The following is an 18,809-nucleotide window of genomic DNA, read 5'->3' on the forward strand; positions in this document are numbered from 1 at the left end:
GACAGGGGAGCCTGGTGGGCTGCCGTCTATGGGATCGCACAGAGTTGGACACGACTGAAGTGACTTAGCAGTAGCAGCAGCAGCATGCACATATCCAGGAAGAATGCCACAAGAACGTGAAGATGGCCATCTTCGAGCCAGTGATAGACACCCGGAACAGTGTTCCTCTTGGATCTAAAAAGAACTAACACTCTCATGTCTTAATTTCAAAATTCTAGGCTCCAGACCCATAAGACAATCAATTTGTATGATTTAAGCCATCCAATTTGTGATACTTTGTTATAGCAACCCTAGCAAATTAACACATCTGACTGAGGTTCTGAAAAATACTTAGCTTTCTTCTCCTCTGTAAATTTGCTCAATATTCTTGAAGCTTTCTCACATGACTCATTTTGGCAAAAATTATATTTATATATATATATATATCTGTTTTTAAATCTCTTTTCCCAATTGTCCCATGAATTTACTTGTAATATTATTTATTCAATTAAACTGGAGCTTACAAGATCTGTTTTAAAATAGTTTCAATGATGTCACTTCCTTTTTTGCTGACCTTTCTTTTTTTACACAGTTTTGGAGAGTCAGAAACCCTAGGACCAATTGACCATCATCGAGAAAACTGCCAAGGTACAGCGTATGTGAGTGTGACATGTTAACTAGACTGTGATGGCGCTGTATCAAAAGAACGCACAGTAAACTCCACTGCATTCTTTATAGTCATCATTGGTATAGTATTTAATACTTACATAATTGCCCTGCACTTTTCTGGCCTCTTCCTTTTTTCATTCTTCCTACCTATCTGGGCATTACTGCTTGTCCTTTTTCTTTATTTCTCTTGATTACATATATCTTAGTTACATATTACATATTCTTGTCCCAATTCACATGCAATATTTTTCTTGAAAGATGATAATTATTTAATTATGTTTTAGAGAATTTCTTGCCTACTATTTATGTTCCTAGAGCTAAAGAAAAAGGATTTCAAAAAATCACCTGAGAGAAAAAGAAAATAGTCTCCAGATTCCATCATTTCCCATAAACCCTCTTTGCTTTTTCTCTGACTAATGAATGCAGAGTGGAAATTACTCACACTCCAGCAGCAACTTGGGTGCAGAGATGCTTGCAGAAGGCCTGGAATGTCATTCAGGATTCATTCATTTTCTATGCAGATCATGGCATCTGAGGTAGGACAGGAGTGTCAGAGGGAAAGGGTGTGTTCTAGGCACTGCAGAAACTGCCAAGGTGACTAGGTGGCATAGCAACTCAATTATAAAAATAAATCTGAAAAGAGAGTGTATCAGGCACGAATTTTCTATTTCACTCCTGTCAATGTCAGATGGAGAGTATACATTGAAAATCTTAGTTACTGGGATCCCAGAAAAAGCATTAGAGAAGGAATAGTGGCAGAAAATCCAACCCTACAAAGACGGGAATATAAAATACACTCATCTTCAGGTTATTTGAGATTGCTATAATTGACAACTTTTGAGATATTTTCTGAATTTAGAGGTAGGGAGTAACTTCTCTATAAAATTAAAATATGTATATATATATATATATATATATATATGTAGTACATTCTGAATTTATGGAATTGTGTGTTTTGAGTTTTTTAATGAAAATTTTGCACTTACTTTTACCCATAGGTGTGTTTTTCTCCAGCATTAATCTTATCATAAACCAAATAAGTAGCAAAGACCAGGGAATACTTAACATTCAGGAAAGAAATTTAATTGAAAATCAATCCTAAATAATACAGCCACATTCTAAAGATGGGTCTGCCCTTTTTCGGCTTGAGTGTGTAGGGGTAAAGTGTCATGGAGGTCAGTTTGGGGCTGAAACACTGCTCTGGGAGACATCCCTTCAGCTACAGCTGTGAACTCTGGAGGAGCCAGACTCCACGCCTGGTGCTCAGCAATTAAACTTAATTGGCCACCCCCCTTCCCTGGGGGGGATTGTGGAGATGCTAATTAGCAGAAAGCCTTGATTTTTCCACCAGGTGCTCTTTCACTTCTTCCCATATTTAGATATTTAAAGTGAAATTTTAGAGGTAAAAATTCCCCCCTAATGATATGAATTTGGATGTGGAGAGCCAGGGAGGAAGTTGCTCTCATTCTAAAATACATATGTGGGTCCCACAGGGAGTTCCACCTGAAGATGAGAGGTTATTGTAAATTTAATCTATGAGAAAAGTGTTAGTTGATTTCCTATCCACCAACCCACCCTCCTCTGGTGCAAACCAAGGAAATAGGCAGAGAGGGAAGTTGGGTGATATTTTTAAAGAACTGATTACAGAATTTTAGTCAAACTTTGACATAATTTTTTTTATTTCATGGCATATGAAACATGAAAGTCTTACAAAATCAATGTGCTTATAATCATGTCAATCATATTTGTAGCCACTTTTAGGGTTTATGATGAAATTATTTATTGCTCACAGAAGGCACACAGACACAGTTTCAGTGTGTTTATTTTCTGGGTTTGGATTAGACATTACAAGCATTGAAAATATGTTTACTGTGTATGTCCCACTACTCTGTGAAAGGAAACCTTCTTGCCCTATGCTTATAATTTACATGTGGAAAGGAGATAGATGATATAGAATATTTGGGTGAACATTGCTACATTTATCAGAGCATACATAAACACTTAACCTTTAAAAGTGGAAGTTTTGTTCATTTCCAAGGTATTTCAACACTTCAGACATCTTTCTAGAGGAAAATTTTAATTTTGTTACTTTGTTGCTTAAACTTTCCAGTAGCCTCCTGCCCACTTGAGTTCTCCATCATATCCTTCTATGAACCCCATCATTTCCCTTTAATAGAGTGTCATTGGCCTTGTTTGGTTGTCTCTCCACTGCTAAGCTGTATTTTCCAAAGAGGCAGGTGTTCTGTCCTCCCTGTTTATTTTTGTCTCCCTAGAAACTAGTGCCTTGAATACTTCATAGCAAGTATTCAGTACTCCAGAAATGACTGGAACGGGTGACTATTAATATCTCTAACTTGAGGTACATCAGCAGGCAACAAAGCAAAGCTGAAAGGAGAAGTTCTCTGCTGTGTGGGCCTCTGCAGCCTTGGCTTAATAGGTATTGGCTGGGGAGAGGAGTGGTAGAACTTCTAGGGTGCTGTGTGTCTCCACTGTCAGATTCAGACTCAGAGATGAGGAGACCAGTGAATGTGAACAGAGATAGGATGAGACTGTAAACCACTCACTCAAGGTTGGAGCTGGCCGGGCACTGAGGTTTCCTAACCTCATAGTGCTTTCACTCTCTTTCCTTCCCCAACACCTTTAATATCTTATCACCCTATCTGCTAGGGTTTTAGGATTGGTTTGCTGCTGCTGTGGCTGCTAAGTCGCGTCAGTCATGTCCGACTCTGTGCGACCCCGTAGATGGCAGCCCTCAAGGCTTCCCCGTCCCTGGGATTCTCCAGGCAAGAACATTGGAGTGGGTTGCCATTTCCTTCTCCAGTGCATGAAAGTGAAAAGTGAAAGTGAAGACGCTCAGTCGTATCTGACTCTTAGCGACCCCATGGACTGCAGCCTACCAGGCTCCTCCGTCCATGGGATTTTCTAGGCAAGAGTACTGGAGTGGGTTGCCATTGCCTTCTCCATTAGGATTGGTTTAAGCCTAACTTATTCCTTCAATTTTTTTCTTTTGAATCTACTCATGTTCCAAACACACACACACACACACGCACGCACGCACGCACACACATCTTTCTCATTTTCTTAAACTTTCTGCTCTATCCCAGCTGACTTATACAAGGCCTTCTATCATGCATTCCTGTAACAATTTCTCTATTGTGTGATCAGTGAAAGTAACATGTTATTTAACCCATCAAGAGAGGTCCCTACTCACTTTTCTATGAACCACAGTTATGAAGCAACCCAACAGTTAATTATTTGCTGGATTAATTAATCATTGAAAGGATTATATAGATAACTGGGAAAATGGGTGGGTGGATGAATGAATGAATGGATGGATGGTGAATGGATGGAAGGATGGTGAAGGAATGGACGGATGGTGGATGAAATGCAGCAGTAACTTCTTTTTTACATTATCTTATCAACTGGGATAATTCTTATACTCCAACAATGGATTAGGCGTTAATAGATGAGACTAAAACCTCTGTAGGAAGGAATTAATAGCAAAATAATAAGTAAAATAAAACAGTCTTATTGCAAGTAGTCTCATGCACAGTCTTAAACATTTATATTATACAACATATATCAAGTTACTTAAAATATTTTCCTATTTTGTGGAGATTTTTGTTAGGTTTAGAGTGGAGGTAGTACACATTTTTTTAAATGAGACCAAAAAAAAAAAAATCATTGATTTTAGTTCATTGTTTTGATCATGGTTTTCCTTAAAACTTCTTCCTATGCCATTTATTTAGTGTGTGCATAAATTATATCTGTGTACTTGATGAACTAGTAGATTCATAAGGATGTGTCCTATGCCTCTTATAGTGGAAAACATATTTATTTTAAAAATTTGTATAGCACCACTATTTAGTATTATTCCCAATAGACACACATTGATTAAGTAGAAATGGAGCAATTGCTTTGATGTCTACTCAGAGGGTTCTCAGAACTATAGCAACACAGTAAATGAAGCTGTTGTTCAAGTAGGCAAAATTGTTCCACTGCAATATTGCATAACTGAAATGTGGAGCCACAAGGAATGCGACACAACTGAAACCAGATTTGGTACACTTAAGATCTGAAATGATGACTTCTTTTTAGATGACAGCAAACAGCAGATCCAGGAGCAGCGAAGTTTCAGTTGAGTCATCTCACTTGAGACACTTATTTTGAATGCAATCTGTTTAACTCCAAGTTTTACCATGTTTGGAAAATAAAGGCCTCTTTTCCAGGGCACTTCTCATATCCATTTGTAGGCAGCTTGTTGAAGAGCATCCAAAGAGAAAAATCCCATCTCATGCAAAGTAGTATACTTTGACATTTTTGTGGAGCGTATCTTCTCTAATGAAAAATGACTATTAAACCTTTTCACTGTTGATTACTACCTCCTGCTCTCAGGGCATGACTTCCTGCAAGTTCAGTGCAGGTCTGCCTTCATGGTCCACAGAGCAAAGATGTCTGAGCATTTTCCCTGTGTTCCCTGTAATAAGACTACTTATTTTATAGGCTTTGGGTAGTTGTTTGGAGACCATTCTGATGAACCTCTCACATTTCTGCCCATCTTGTAAGCAGAGACGCTATTTTTGCAAACAGCCTTGAAAAATAGTGTGTCTCTCTTCAGAGCCAAGGATGGAGCCAAGTCACTGGCCCCAGATAGAGTTCCTCTCCTCTGGAGGCCAAGAATCCCAGTGTTGTTTGCGGCTCAGCAGCAACCTTTCATAACCCAATCCACTGGGTATGCAGGTGTCACCCTGCTCTCTGCTCATTACATTGTGGGAGCGGGAACTCAAAGATCCTGAAACTTTGGCTGCTGCTTTTACTCTGAGTGATAGCATCATTAGTTTCAGATTCAGGAGTCTTGTGTCTTCTGCTAGCATCTGCGGGATTACAGTAGGCCAACTTGTTAGCCTGAAAATAGGATAACATCTCATATCCTTCCAGTAAGGCAGAACAGGGAGGTAAGATGTTATTTTCATCATTCTGATGTAGAATTAATTAATGAAAGCTTTGGTTTTAACAATTACTTGTACTTTTAGTATATTAAATAATGTTTTACTGATCGCTGAGCTGTATGATAAGTCTAAAATAGTGCTAAGAAGAAATGCTTCATTATGACACAGTATGTGCATTTATTCAGTGTTACAGCAAGGGTACAATTAAATTTGCATATGTATAGCATAGCTCTTCACAGCCAGCACTTTGCATGTTTTGTTGAAATGTTGCTACTTTCCTAAGCTTAACATTTTAAACTTGGGAGAAAAGTAAACTTAAATTAAAAGAGTTGTACAATTAAAAATTTTCAGGTACTTTCTACCATAAAGTTCCTCAATTATTTTCTTATATTTCATGTCCCTCCCTAATTTCTATTTTTTCTAAGGCATGTTTCTGAAATGTGCCTGGTTAATAAAACTTGCTATGTTTGTTCACACTCAAATATGGTTATACTTTAAAACTCGTAGAGTTTAATTACTGCTGAATATTATTTCGGAGAAGGCAATGGCACCCCACTCCGGTACTTTTGCCTGGAAAATCCCATGGATGGAGGAGCCTGGTAGGCTGCAGTCCATGGGGTCGCTAAGAGTCGGACACAACTGAGCGACTTCACTTTCACTTTTCCCTTTCTTGCATTGGAGAAGGAAATGGCAACCCACTCCAGTGTTCTTGCCTGGAGAATCCCAGGGACGGGGGAGCCTGGTGGGCTGTCGTCTATGGAGTTGCACAGAGTCGGACACGACTGAAGTGATTTAGCATAGCATAGCATAAATATTATTTTGAATTTATGAAACATTATGATTATATGTTTATAGGTTTGGGAACATTCTTTTAAAATATTTAAGAAGCCTAATTTAAACAACAATTTTAAATAACTCAAATATAGTTTCATAATAGTTGCATTTCATAAAATAAGAATTTTCATTAAGTACTTTACTTGAATTTAAATAACTTTTAATTTCATATTGTAGGTTTAATAAAAGTAATTCAGCCTAATAATTTGCTATTATATTTCTGATTTAGAATTACTTGAAAATGCAAATACAGGGATATGTAATGGCATTCTTTTTCATTATGCAAATCTAGATTTTTAATAGTGTCTGATAATTATGTTAATGGTGATAGATATGTTTGACATTAGTTGGTTATGTATATTTTATAGTATTTTATCTTTCTTGTTAACACACTGTCTTTCATAGATCAATTTGGGTGGTTTATTTGTCGTTCAGTCACTAAGTTGTGTTTGACTCTTTGTGACCCCATAAAGTGTAGCATGCCAGGCTTTTCTGTCCTTCACTATCTACTGAAGTTTACTCAAACTCATGTCCATTGAGTTGGTGATGCCATCCAACCATCTCATCCTCTGTCATCCTCTTCTTCTCTTGCCCTCAATCTTTCCCAGCATCAAGGTCTTTTCCAGTGAGTTGGCTCTTCATATCAGGTGGCCAAATATTGGAGCTCAGCTTCAGCATCAGTTCTTCCAATGAATATTCAGGGTTGATTTCCTTTAGGACTGACTGGTTTGATCTCCTTGCTGTCCAAGGGACTCTCAATAGTTTTCTCCAACACCACAATTTGAAAGCATCAATTCTTTGGTGCTCAGCTTTCTCTACATCCAACTCTCACATCAGTACATAACTATTAGAAAAACCATAGCTTTGACTATATGGACCTTTGTTGGCAAAGTGATGTCTCTGCTTTTCAATACACTCTCCAGGTTTGTCATAACATTTTTTCTAAGGAGCAAGAGTCTTAATTTCATGGCTGCAGTCACCGTCCGTAGTGATTTTGAGGCCCAAGAAAATAAAATCTGTCACTGTTTCCACATTTTCCCCATCTATTTGCCATGAAGTAATGGGACCAGATGCCATGATCTAAGTTTTTGAATGTTGATTTTTTTAAGTCAATTTTGTCACTTTCCTCTTTAACCCTCATCAAGAGGCTCTTTAGCTGCTCTTTGCTTTCTGCCATTACAGTGGTATCATCTATATATCTGAGGTTGTTGCTATTTCTCCCATCATTCTTAATTGCAGCTTGTGATTCATCCAGCCCAGCATTTCGCATGGTGAACTCTGCATATAAGTAAAATAAGCAGGGTGACAAGATACAGTCTTGACATACTCCTTTCCTGATTTTGAACCAGTCCATTGTTCAATGTCCAGTTTTTAACTGTTGCTTCTTGACCTGCATACAGGTTTTTTCAGGAGACAGGTAAGATCATCGGGTATTCCCATCTCTTTAAGAATTTTCCAGTTTGTTGTGATCCACACAGTCAAAGGTGTTAGCATAGTCAATGAAACAGATTAGATGTTTTTGAAATTTCCTTGGTTTTTCAATGATCCAAAGGATGTTAGTGATTTAATCTCTGGTTCATCTGCCTTTTCTAAATCCAGCTTGTATATCTGAATTGTTGAAGCCTAGCTTGAAGGATTTTGAACATTACCTTGCTAGCAAGTGAAATATGTGCAATTGTATGTTAGGGACTGGCAACTTCTGTTGTGCAGAAATGAAAGCTTACCTTCAAGAAGCATGTTTTATTGTGCATCCTGCTTTTTTCCTGTCTTAATTTCTCTTAATTTATTGTTTTTTCCCTAGTTCTACCCCTTCCTTCCTCCTTTTTTTTTTTATTAAATACACTTAGAGGGTCGGAGAAGGCAATGGCAACCCACTCCAGTACTCTTGCCTGGAAAATCCCATGGACAGAAGAGCCTGGTAGGCTGCTGTCTATGGGGTCGCATAGAGTCGGACACGACTGAGCGACTTCACTTTCACTTTTCACTTTTCATGCGTTGGAGAAGGAAATGGCAACCCACTCCAGTGTTCTTGCCTGGAAAATCCCAGGGAGGGCGGAGCCTCTCTGGGGTCACACAGAGTCGGACACGACTGAAGCGCCTTAGCAGCAGAGGGTTGGCAAATGGGAGGTGCAGACAGGGGTGGATTGGGGAAAAGCGGGGAGACTCCAGAGTGTTTCCCTGTCTCTCTGCCTTGAGTGGTGTCTCCATCAGGGACTGTATCTTCTCCATGTCTCCACCTTAGCCTTTCTTCTGTGGTTCTGACTTCTGCCAGGCAACGTCACATGGTGTTCTGGCCTCAGCGGACCCCTCTGACTCTGGAGGTCTGTTCACACACCTCCTCTCGTGTGCCTCTAGCCCTAAGACAATATTGCTTCCTGATGAGGTTAATGTCTGTGTTTCATCACTGTCCTTTGCTTAGCTTTTCAGCTCACCCTCACTTTTATAACTAGTTTGTGTATTAAATTTCCTCTTTTTAACATACCCAGAATGGTTTCTATTTGCCTTCTTGGACTCTGGCAGCTCTCTTGAAGGGATAAAATATCTTTATTTCTCATCCTAGTCAGAGCTTCTTCCTTTCCTTTTATTCCTCCTTCTAGATTCTTCTCTCTTCTCTTTTAGCTCTTGACTCTTCAACTGGCTTTGACTTTTTTTTGCATGTAAAATAGGTGATGATTACAACCACCTAATATAGAAATATGGAAAATGATGCCAACTGAATTTCTTATTAAACATCTTATGTATACATTATTGAATGAGTAAGTGACATAGTCTTTAAAAAATAGTTTATCAAAACTCATTCGCATGTGTGTTTGTGTGTGTGTGTGTGTGTGTGTGTGTGTATTGTATGCATGTATGTGATTAAGAGATGAGAGAGCAGGACACCGAGGTCACATTCCAGTCCCAGTCGTGGATTCTGCTTTAGAGCTGTGTGCCCATCAAGTCTTTATGTCTCTGCCACCTCCTTTCTGTGATGAGCAAATTATCCAGATCTTGGAAGAAAGGCAAGGGAAGATGAAAGTTTTTTTTCAGTGTCACACTAGAACTTGTGTAACAGGCATATTCGAGGATTATTTGATTGTCTAAGGCAGGGATTTAGTGAATTACAGCCCACAAGTAAGGTCCAGACTAAGACCTGTTTGTTCAGCCCACAAGTAAGGTCCAGACCAAGGCCTGTTTTTTCTGCCCCTGAACTAAGTGTGGATTTTTTACATTTATGTAAAGTAAAAAAAAAAAAGAAAAGAAAAGGAAACCAATATGAGACAGATTTTATATGGCATGCAAATACTAAAATATTTATTATAGGCCTAAAAAGGTATTTATATCTCTATTATATAGATATTTATATCTTTCTGTATATGTAAATATCAGGCACTTTACAGAAAACGTATGCCAGTCCCTGCTCTGGGAGAATGAGCTATTTTTGATTTACTACTTACTATTAATCAGAATTTAGACTCAATATGGGTTTATGATAACATGGATAAGTTGCCAATGAATTTTGTCCATTGGAGAAGCAATGGATTTGTGTCTGGTAGAAGAGAATATGGCTATAGGGTATTAGTTAGTTTCACATATAGCTTTGTAATTACCTTTTAGCATCTTCAATTGATTGTGAGTAGTTTAAGATCTCTCATTTGAAAAGACTTAACTATCCTCCATGTTCTCTTATTAAGAAGTCAAATGATCTTGTCAGTATGTATTTATTTTATATTTGCATTTAAATGATATGTTCAACTCTTAGAAAGTTATGCTTTGATGATAAATGGGCCACCTCCATCTTTCCTATTTGGCTCTCAGTTCTTTCAGAATTTTAATACAACTTCAGTCAGTCTGTCAGTTTAGTGTCTCAGTCATGTTGACTCTTTGCGACCCCATGGATTGCAGCATGCCAGGCTTCTCTATGTATCATCAACTCCCAGAGCTTGCTCAAACTCATGTCATCAAGTCACTGATGCCATCTAATCATCTCATCCTCTATTGTCCCCTTCTCTTCCTACCTTCAATCTTTCCCAGCATCAGGGTCTTTTCTAACGAGTCCATTCTTTGCATTGGTGGCCAACGTATGAGAGTCTCAGCTTTAACATCAGTCCTTCCAATGAATATTCAGGACTGACTTTCTTTAGGATTGACTGGTTTGATCTTCTTTAAGTCCAAGGGACTGTCCAGAGTCTTCTCCAACACCACAGTTCAAAAGCATCAATTCTTTGGTGCTCAGCTTTCTTTATGGTCCAACTCTCGCATCCATACATGACTACTGGAAAAACCATAGCTTTGACCAGACAGACCTTTGCTGGTAAAGTAATATCTCTGCTTTTTAATATGCTGTCTAGGTTGGTCATAGCTTTTCTTCCAAGGAGCAAGTGTCTTTTAATTTCATGGCTGCACTCACCACCTGCCCTGATTTTGGAGCCCAGGAAAATACAGTCTGTAACTGTTCTGTTTCCGCATCTATTTGCCATGAAATGATGGGACCAGATGCCATGGTCTCTGCTTTTTGAATGATGATTTTTAAGCCAGCTTTTTCACTCTCCTCTTTCACTTTCATCAAGAGGCTCCTTAGTTCCTCTTGGCTTTCTGCCATAAGGGTGGTGTCATCTGCATATCTGAGGTTATTGATATTTCTCCCAGCAATCTTGATTCCAGCTTGTGCTTCATCCAGCCCAACATTCCGTATGATGTACTGTGCATTTAAATTGAATAGCAGGGTGACACAGCCTTGACATACTTCTTTCCCAATTTAGAACCAGAAGGTTTTTCCATGTCTGGTTCTAACTGTTGCTTCTTGACTTACATACAGATTTCTCAGGAGGCAGATAAGATGATCTGGTATTTTCATCTCTTTAAGAATTTCTCCCAGTTTGTTGTGATCCACACAAAGTATTTGACATAATACAACTTGATGTTGGACAACTACGTGTGGATTTTCTCTATCTTAAAACTCAGTCTGGGTGTTCTTTTAATAAAAATCCTATCAAAGGCCTCTCTGAATTGTTCCACTTTCTCTACTTTTTTAATGCACCATCTGATTTCCACAGTATTGAATCATAGTTGCTAGTGCTCATCTCCTTGCTCAGATATGTTTGACTCTTTGGGATTCTCCAGGCAAGAATACTGGAGTGAGTAGCCATTCTCTTCTCCAGGGTATCAACCCCAGTTCTCCCCCAGGGCAGGCAGATTCTTTACTATCTGAGCCACTAGGGTAGCTCTTATCAAGAGACAGTGATTTTTTTTAATGTAAGTTTTACTTATTATTGTTAATGCATTATTTGATTAAATAATACACAAACAAAGTTGGTGCAGGAAGACAGAGTTGACTTAATCGAGACCACACTGAAAGGTTCGTGACATTGTACAGGAGGCAGTGATCAGGACCATCCCCAAGAAAAACAAATGTAAAAAGGCAAAATGTTTGTCTGAGGAGGCCTTATAAATAGCTGAGAAAAAAAGAGAAGTGAAAGGCAAAGGAGAAAAGGAAAGATATACTCATCTGAATGCAGAGTTCCAAAGAATAGCAAGGAGAGATAAGAAAGCCTTCCTAAGTGATCAATGCAAAGAAATAGAGGAAAACAATAGAATGAGAAAGACTAGAGATCTCTTCAAGAAAACTAGAGATACCAAGGGAACATTTCATGCAAAGATGGACACAATAAAGGACAGAAATGGTATGGACTTAATAGAAGCAGAAGATATTAAGAAGAGGTGGCAAGAATACACAGAAGTACTATACAAAAAAGATCTTCATGACCCCGAAAACCATGATGGTATGGTCACTCACCTAGAGCCAGACATCCTGGAATGCGAAATCAAGTGGGCCTTAGGAAGTATCACTAAAAACAAAGCTAGTGGAGGTGATGGAATTCCAGTTGAGCTATTTCAAATCCTAAAAGATGATGCTGAGAAAGTGCTGCGCTTAATGTACCAGCAAATTTGGAAAACTCAGCAGTGACCACAGGACTGGAAACGGTCAGTTTTAATTCCAGTCACAAAGAAAGGCAACGCCAAAGAATGTTCAAACTACTCACAATTGCACTCATTTCATATGCTAGCAAAGTAATGCTCAAAATTCTCCAAGCGAGGCTTCAACATTTCATTTACCAAGAAATTCCAGATGTTCAAGCTGAATTTAGAAAAGGCAGAGGAACCAGAGATGAAATTGCCAACATCTGCTGGATCATTAAAAAAAAGCAAGAAAATTCCAGAAGAAAATCTACTTCTGCTTTTTTGACTATGCCAGAGCCTTTGTGGATCACAACAATCTGTGGAAAGTTCTTAAAGAGACGGGAATACCAGACCACCTTACCTGCCTCCAGAGAAATCTGTATGCAGATCAAGAAGCAACAGTTAGAACCAGACATGGAACAACAAGACTGATTCCAAATTGAGAAAGGAGTACATCAAGGCTGTATATTGTCACCCTGTTTATTTAACTTATATGTAGAGTACATCATGTTAAATGCCAGGATAAATATAGCACAAGCTGGAATCAAGATTGCTGGGAGAAATATCAATAAACTTGGATATGCAGATGATACTACTCTTATGGCAGAAAGCAAAGAGGAACTAAAGAGCCTCTGGATGAAAGTGAAAGAGGAGAGTGAAAAAGTCCTAAAACTCAACATTCAAAAAACTAAGATCATGGCATCTGGTCCCATCACTGATGGGAAAATAGATGGGGAAACAATGGAAACAGTGACAGACATTAGTTTCTGTCTGTCAGCAGATGGTGAGTGCAGCCATGAAATTAAAAGACACTTGCTCCTTGGAAGAAAAACTATGACCAACCTAGACAGCATATTAAAAAGCTGAGACGTTACTTTGCCAACAAAGGCCTGTGTGGCAAACTATGGTTTTCCCAGTAGTCATGTTTGGATGTGAGAGTTGAATCATAAACAAGGCTGAGCCCTGAAGAATTGATACTTTTGAACTGTGGTGTTGGAGAAGACTTTTGAGAGTCCTTGGACTGCAAGGAGATCAAACCAGTCAATGCTTAAGGAAATCGGTCCTAGTATTCATTGGAAAGACTGATGCTCAAGCTGAAGCTCCAATACTTTTTCCACCTGATGCAAAAAACTGTCGCATTGGAAAATACCCTGATGTTGGGAAAGATTGAAGGCAGGAGGAGAAGTGGATGACTGAGGAGGAGATGGTTGGATGGCATCACTGACTCGATGGACCTGAATTTGAGTAAGCTCTGTGAGTTGGTGATGGACAAGGAAGACTGGCATGCTGAACTCCATGAGGTCGCAATGAGTGACTCAACTGATGTTGACACTGAAAACTTTGAGAAGACTCAACAAAAATGAATTGCTAATTAATTGCTGTGCAGTTAAGTCTGGTTGAAACAGTAGCCAGAGGCTGGCATGCTTGGCTGTCCCAGGCCTCTGCTTAGAATTGCCCGGTTCTGAAAGCACTGTGCTGCTTGTCAATCACCTCTGTTAAATGTGGACAACTTTATGCTTTCTGGCTCATAATGACTAGAAAGCTTTTTACCTTTTGCACAGTGACATTTTCTTCTGAGGTGTAAGTTTGGGCTAACAGGAGGGCTAATTGGGGTTATATAGCTCAGGCACAAGGAAACTATTCTCTCTTAACCCACAGCCCACAGGTGCAGAGTCACCAGGGAGGCACTGGTAAGAGGGGCAGCACAGGGAAGCTGGTGTGCCTGTTGCTTTAAATAGCTGGCCTCGTCTGTACCCAAGGTCAGAAAATGTAGGGAATCACTGTAAATATTCTGAGTGATGACTGCACTAGATTGGGCTCCCAAACTTGGAAAGTTAAAAATCAGGAAGAATGCCTATACTTGGACTATTTCTTGAGGTTCTCATTCACTTTCAAGAAACTAGAACTGTAATTTGGAGACCTTTTATGGTGGATATGAATTCAAAAGACAGAGGTGATAAGCTGAAGTTAAAAATCATAGATTCATACTCAGAGAAAAATGTTTTAATATTACTTATTTACTTGTTTATTTTTATGTCTCCCCACTTTAACTGGTTCTGATCTTGTTGGACAAGATGACTTGCAGTCAAATAAGGAGCTTAAAAAGCATAAAGGTATCTGAGCAGGTATTTTGATAATCTCTGAGATTTTAAACAAACAAAAAAAAGATCTGAGTTTATGAAAATTACATAGCTTCTGCCTTCATGAGAGATTTTGGACTATTATCAACTCTCATGGAATATTTAACAAGATATCAATATGTTGTTATACGACAAACCTAAAACCATCATGTGCCCTCCAGGTATCAGTGTCTTGCTCACAAAAGCTGGATATACTAGTGGATTTTTTCTAATATGAATATGGATATAAATAATAATACATGACTCATACCCTAATAAAGGCACAGATTAGATTCATCTAGTGAGTCTGGATTCAGGTTAAAAGGATAGAGTGGCATCAAGCGTCACAAAAGGCCTCTTGGAGCGGAGTCAAAAGACCAGGGCATTTTAACCAGGTTGTCCAGGGGGTGATATTTCTGACAGAGGGAACAATGGATATAAATACTTGAACATGGTGTAATCGATTGTAATGATTTAGTATTACCAGAATGTAGGCTAGTATAGAGAAGAGGGGTACGTAGTACAAGAGAGATTAGGCTCAAAAATCAGGAACGATGAAGATTGAAGACATTTACCTGCCAGACCAAGAAGTTTGGAGATTATCCTATGTGTGAGTGTCATTAAACGTTTAGGCAAGAGTGTGAGTTGATAGGATTTTTCATTCAGAAAACTCTCTGCAGAACACAAAAGTGAGTCCCAGTGAAGTAAGACTGGCAAAGTGGGTGCCAGTTAGGTGGCTGTTGGAAAGGCAGAAAAAATGATGTGGCTCTAATTTATAGCAATGACAGTGCTGATGAAAATAAATTAAATAGGCAGCACATGTCAATTAATTGGATCTGAGATCAAAAGAAAAATGTCAAAATGACTCCTTAATTTTAGACTCATGAATATACTGTTATGGTCTTTCAACATTGACTCAAGAAATGTTCATTTATGTTTCAGGGCAAATGAGTCCATTTTAATTACAGAATGAGAAAGTAAATATATTTTGCTTACAGTTAGGCTCTTTTTTCAGTTATTAATTTAATATAATTATATTAATATTTACTTGCATTTTATCTTTTTTCTGAGGCTTTACTCCTATTTGAAATGGAGGTATTATGAAATACAGTTTATTTGAGCTTAAAAATAACCAATTGAAATAAATAATGAATTCTTTCAAAAGGTAGAAACAGAGTTTCATAATTGGGTATATGTATGTGTTTGTAGATACATACAGCCTTAGAGTTTTCAATGAAGTTCTAAATTTACTTCAAGCCATTGTGCAATGATACTTTTTACTCTTCATTGACTTCTACCACTTAATATAAAAACTACATTTGGGAGAATGGCTTTTATCTGGCTTAAAACATATTGAGTTTTCAATCAATCTTTAACCTTCTATTGTTGGGGCCTATTTACTCTTTATAAAAGACCACTTCTAGCAAAAAATAAAATCCTATAAAAGAGTTTATAGAATTGTTTGACAGTAAACATGCTTTTAAAGCAAATTTTTAATAGTTCAATCATAAACTCAACATTTAAATCTCCCTCAATGTGCTCTTGGTTTTTAATAATGGATTTTGGTATGATCCCCAAAAAGATTCATGTTCAGGTATTAAACAAATACAGCTTTGAAATATGAATTTTAAAATATATTTTTCCCTAGTACATAATAGGAATTTCCTCTGTCTTTTCTGTTTATAAGCAGTAATGAAAACCAGTTTTGTGGTTTTGATTCCTGATTATGTCTTTGTGGTAAACACAATGTATTTGGAAAGTAGAACAAAAATAATAATTCAGAGGCATCACTCAAAAATATTAACTTTTTAAAACCTAATCTGATATTTTAAAAATAAGATAGTTTAATTAAAATAGATGAAACAATTATAAGAATATTTAATATAACCTACATTATGAAACACTTAATTTTTTATCAGTTTTTAAAAAGCACCAGATATTTATAATATTTTATATCCAAGCCAACTGTTGAGGAGGACATGGCAACCGTCTCTAGTATTCTCACCTGGAGAATCCCCATGGACAGAGGGGGCTGCAGCCCATGGGGTCGCAGAGTTGGACATGACTGAGCAGCTAAGCACCGCACAGCACATCATCATTTATAAAATTAATTTACAACTTATTTTCCCTAATGCACAAAATGAGTAAAAGTATAAGAATAAGGAAACTATACCATATTTGTTAAAAATTTACTACTTCAAAATTCTTATTGTAAAAATATAAGTTGATGAAATGTTTTATGTGAGATATCCAGGAATAACTAAACAATCATCACCTCAGGGAAAAATGTAAACTTAAGAAGAAAGGTTTCTTTTTCCAGAAATCTTCATTGCTGACTTCAATCTGGATATAACACAAGGCATAAATATTCAATGGCTAAACAATAACCCAATTAAACTTTTTTGTTCTCTACTAGACATCCAGTATTATTTTTGTATCTTAAATAAGGAGAGAAAAATTATGTTTCTTAGAGAAATGAGGTTATTGTTAGAAATGTTATTTTCCCACCTTCTGTTTGTTATACTTGGAAACACACTAATATCTATCCATGTATTATTATAATTAATTATGCATATATATTTTACATTCAAATGTACACTATAAATAGTAATTTTAATAAAACATATAAAATTCCTCTGAAGTGGCATAGCTAAAGTAAGTAGTTTTTCTTTAAAATTCATTCTCCATGCTTCCCAATTAAAATGCAAAGACAAATCTGACAAAACACGAAGAGGAACACAGAGCGAGTGCCCTTTATTCATATAATAATTGATTACTGCTGTGACAACATCCCACCTTTTCCACACAGTTGTGAAAAGAGTTCATTTTAAATTAATTGGCATCACCATGAAATAAATTATAAAACTGTGTAGTTGGGAAGAAAACCAGGCCCACATAAGATATAATTGGGTGAAACTGATACAAGGATTGTGTGGGCGAATGTTAGAAATGGAGTTTTTGCATAAGAAATAAATGTATGAAGCCTATGATACTGAGACCAGCCTGTTTTTGTTTTTAAGGGGAATTTCCTCTCTTTAAAAAATGAATGTCTTTGGACCGTACAGTCCACGGGGTCACAAAGAGTTGGACACGACTGAGCGACTTTCACTTAGTTATCTAACAATGATTATTATTGATTACTTATTTTAGGACGTGGCTTGTATAATTCAGAAGATTAGCTAATCAGCTTCCATTTAAATGAAAGGGGAGGTCCGTTTAATTTAAACTTCAAGTCCTAGATAATAGATTTGAACGTTCCTTGAAATATTGGAAAATAAATCTAGACTATTCTCCAAAGTTGGAGAAGGCAATGGCAACCCACTCCAGTACTCTTGCCTGGAAAATCTCATGGATGGAGGAGCCTGGTAGGCTGCAGTCCATGGGGTCGCGATGAGTTGGACACGACTGAGTGACTTTGTTTTCACTTTCATGCATTGGAGAAGGAAATGGCAACCCACTCCAGCGTTCTTGCCTGGAGAATCCCAGGGATGATGGAGCCTGGTGAGCTGCCGTCTATGGGGTCGCACAGAGTCGGACACGACTGAAACGACTTAGCAGCAGCAGCAGCATTCTCCAAAGTTATGGGCCAGGATGCTACTGTTTGTTTAAAAGCCAAGATGATATTAAACTCATTAGAAAAGATATTGGAAAGGAAACAGAAAAAAAAACATTTTTCTTTGCTTTTATTATATCAACATATATGCTTATTGGGAATATTATGGATACATACGTAATAACTACACCACACAAAATTTGAAACACTATATAAAAAAGTAAAACAATAAAGGTGAATAGAATGAGTTCTATATAAACACAGAATGAAAAAAATGTTTGGGGAAAGAAATTTGACACTAGCTCATGTTTGTAATGCCCCAAAGATTTTAGTTGTTTATAATATAGGATTAGTATAAAAAAAGTTGATTATATTTTGAGGTTGAAATAGATACTTCCTAAGCAAGTATCTGCATAAACTTATAGTCTTCCCAGGTGGCGCAGTGGCAAAGAATCTGCCTGCAAATGCAGGAAACTCAAGAGGTGTGGGTTTGATCTCTATGTTGGGAAGAGCCCCTAGAGAAGGGAATGGCTACTCACTCCAGTGTTCTTGCCTGGAGAATTCATGGACACAGGAGCTGGTGGGCCACAGTCCATGGGTGAGACAGTGTCGAACATAACTGAGCAACTTTAACACACATAGTAAAAACTATCAGAAAATGGAAAACACTAGGCTTGGGAAAACTCTTCTTATAATTGAAGATTATGTCACTATTTTATTACTGCTTTACTGCTTAGCTTAGTTTTTAATATAAGTAATTCATTT

General features: G+C 37.6%; 1 long non-coding RNA gene across 3 annotated transcripts in view; it reads left to right on the plus strand.

Annotated features, from left to right (window-relative positions):
- LOC133227571 (uncharacterized) overlaps positions 1-1,474 on the plus strand; it is an 85,069-nt gene extending 83,595 nt beyond the window's left edge. For all 3 annotated transcript variants that reach the window (XR_009729874.1, XR_009729872.1, XR_009729873.1), the window contains one exon: positions 572-1,474. This is a non-coding gene — a long non-coding RNA (uncharacterized LOC133227571). The remainder of the gene's footprint in view (positions 1-571) is intronic.
- Positions 1,475-18,809: the final 17,335 nt, after the last annotated feature.

This window comes from Bos javanicus, chromosome 16 (assembly GCF_032452875.1).
Source record: "Bos javanicus breed banteng chromosome 16, ARS-OSU_banteng_1.0, whole genome shotgun sequence".
Lineage (NCBI taxonomy): Eukaryota > Metazoa > Chordata > Mammalia > Artiodactyla > Bovidae > Bos > Bos javanicus.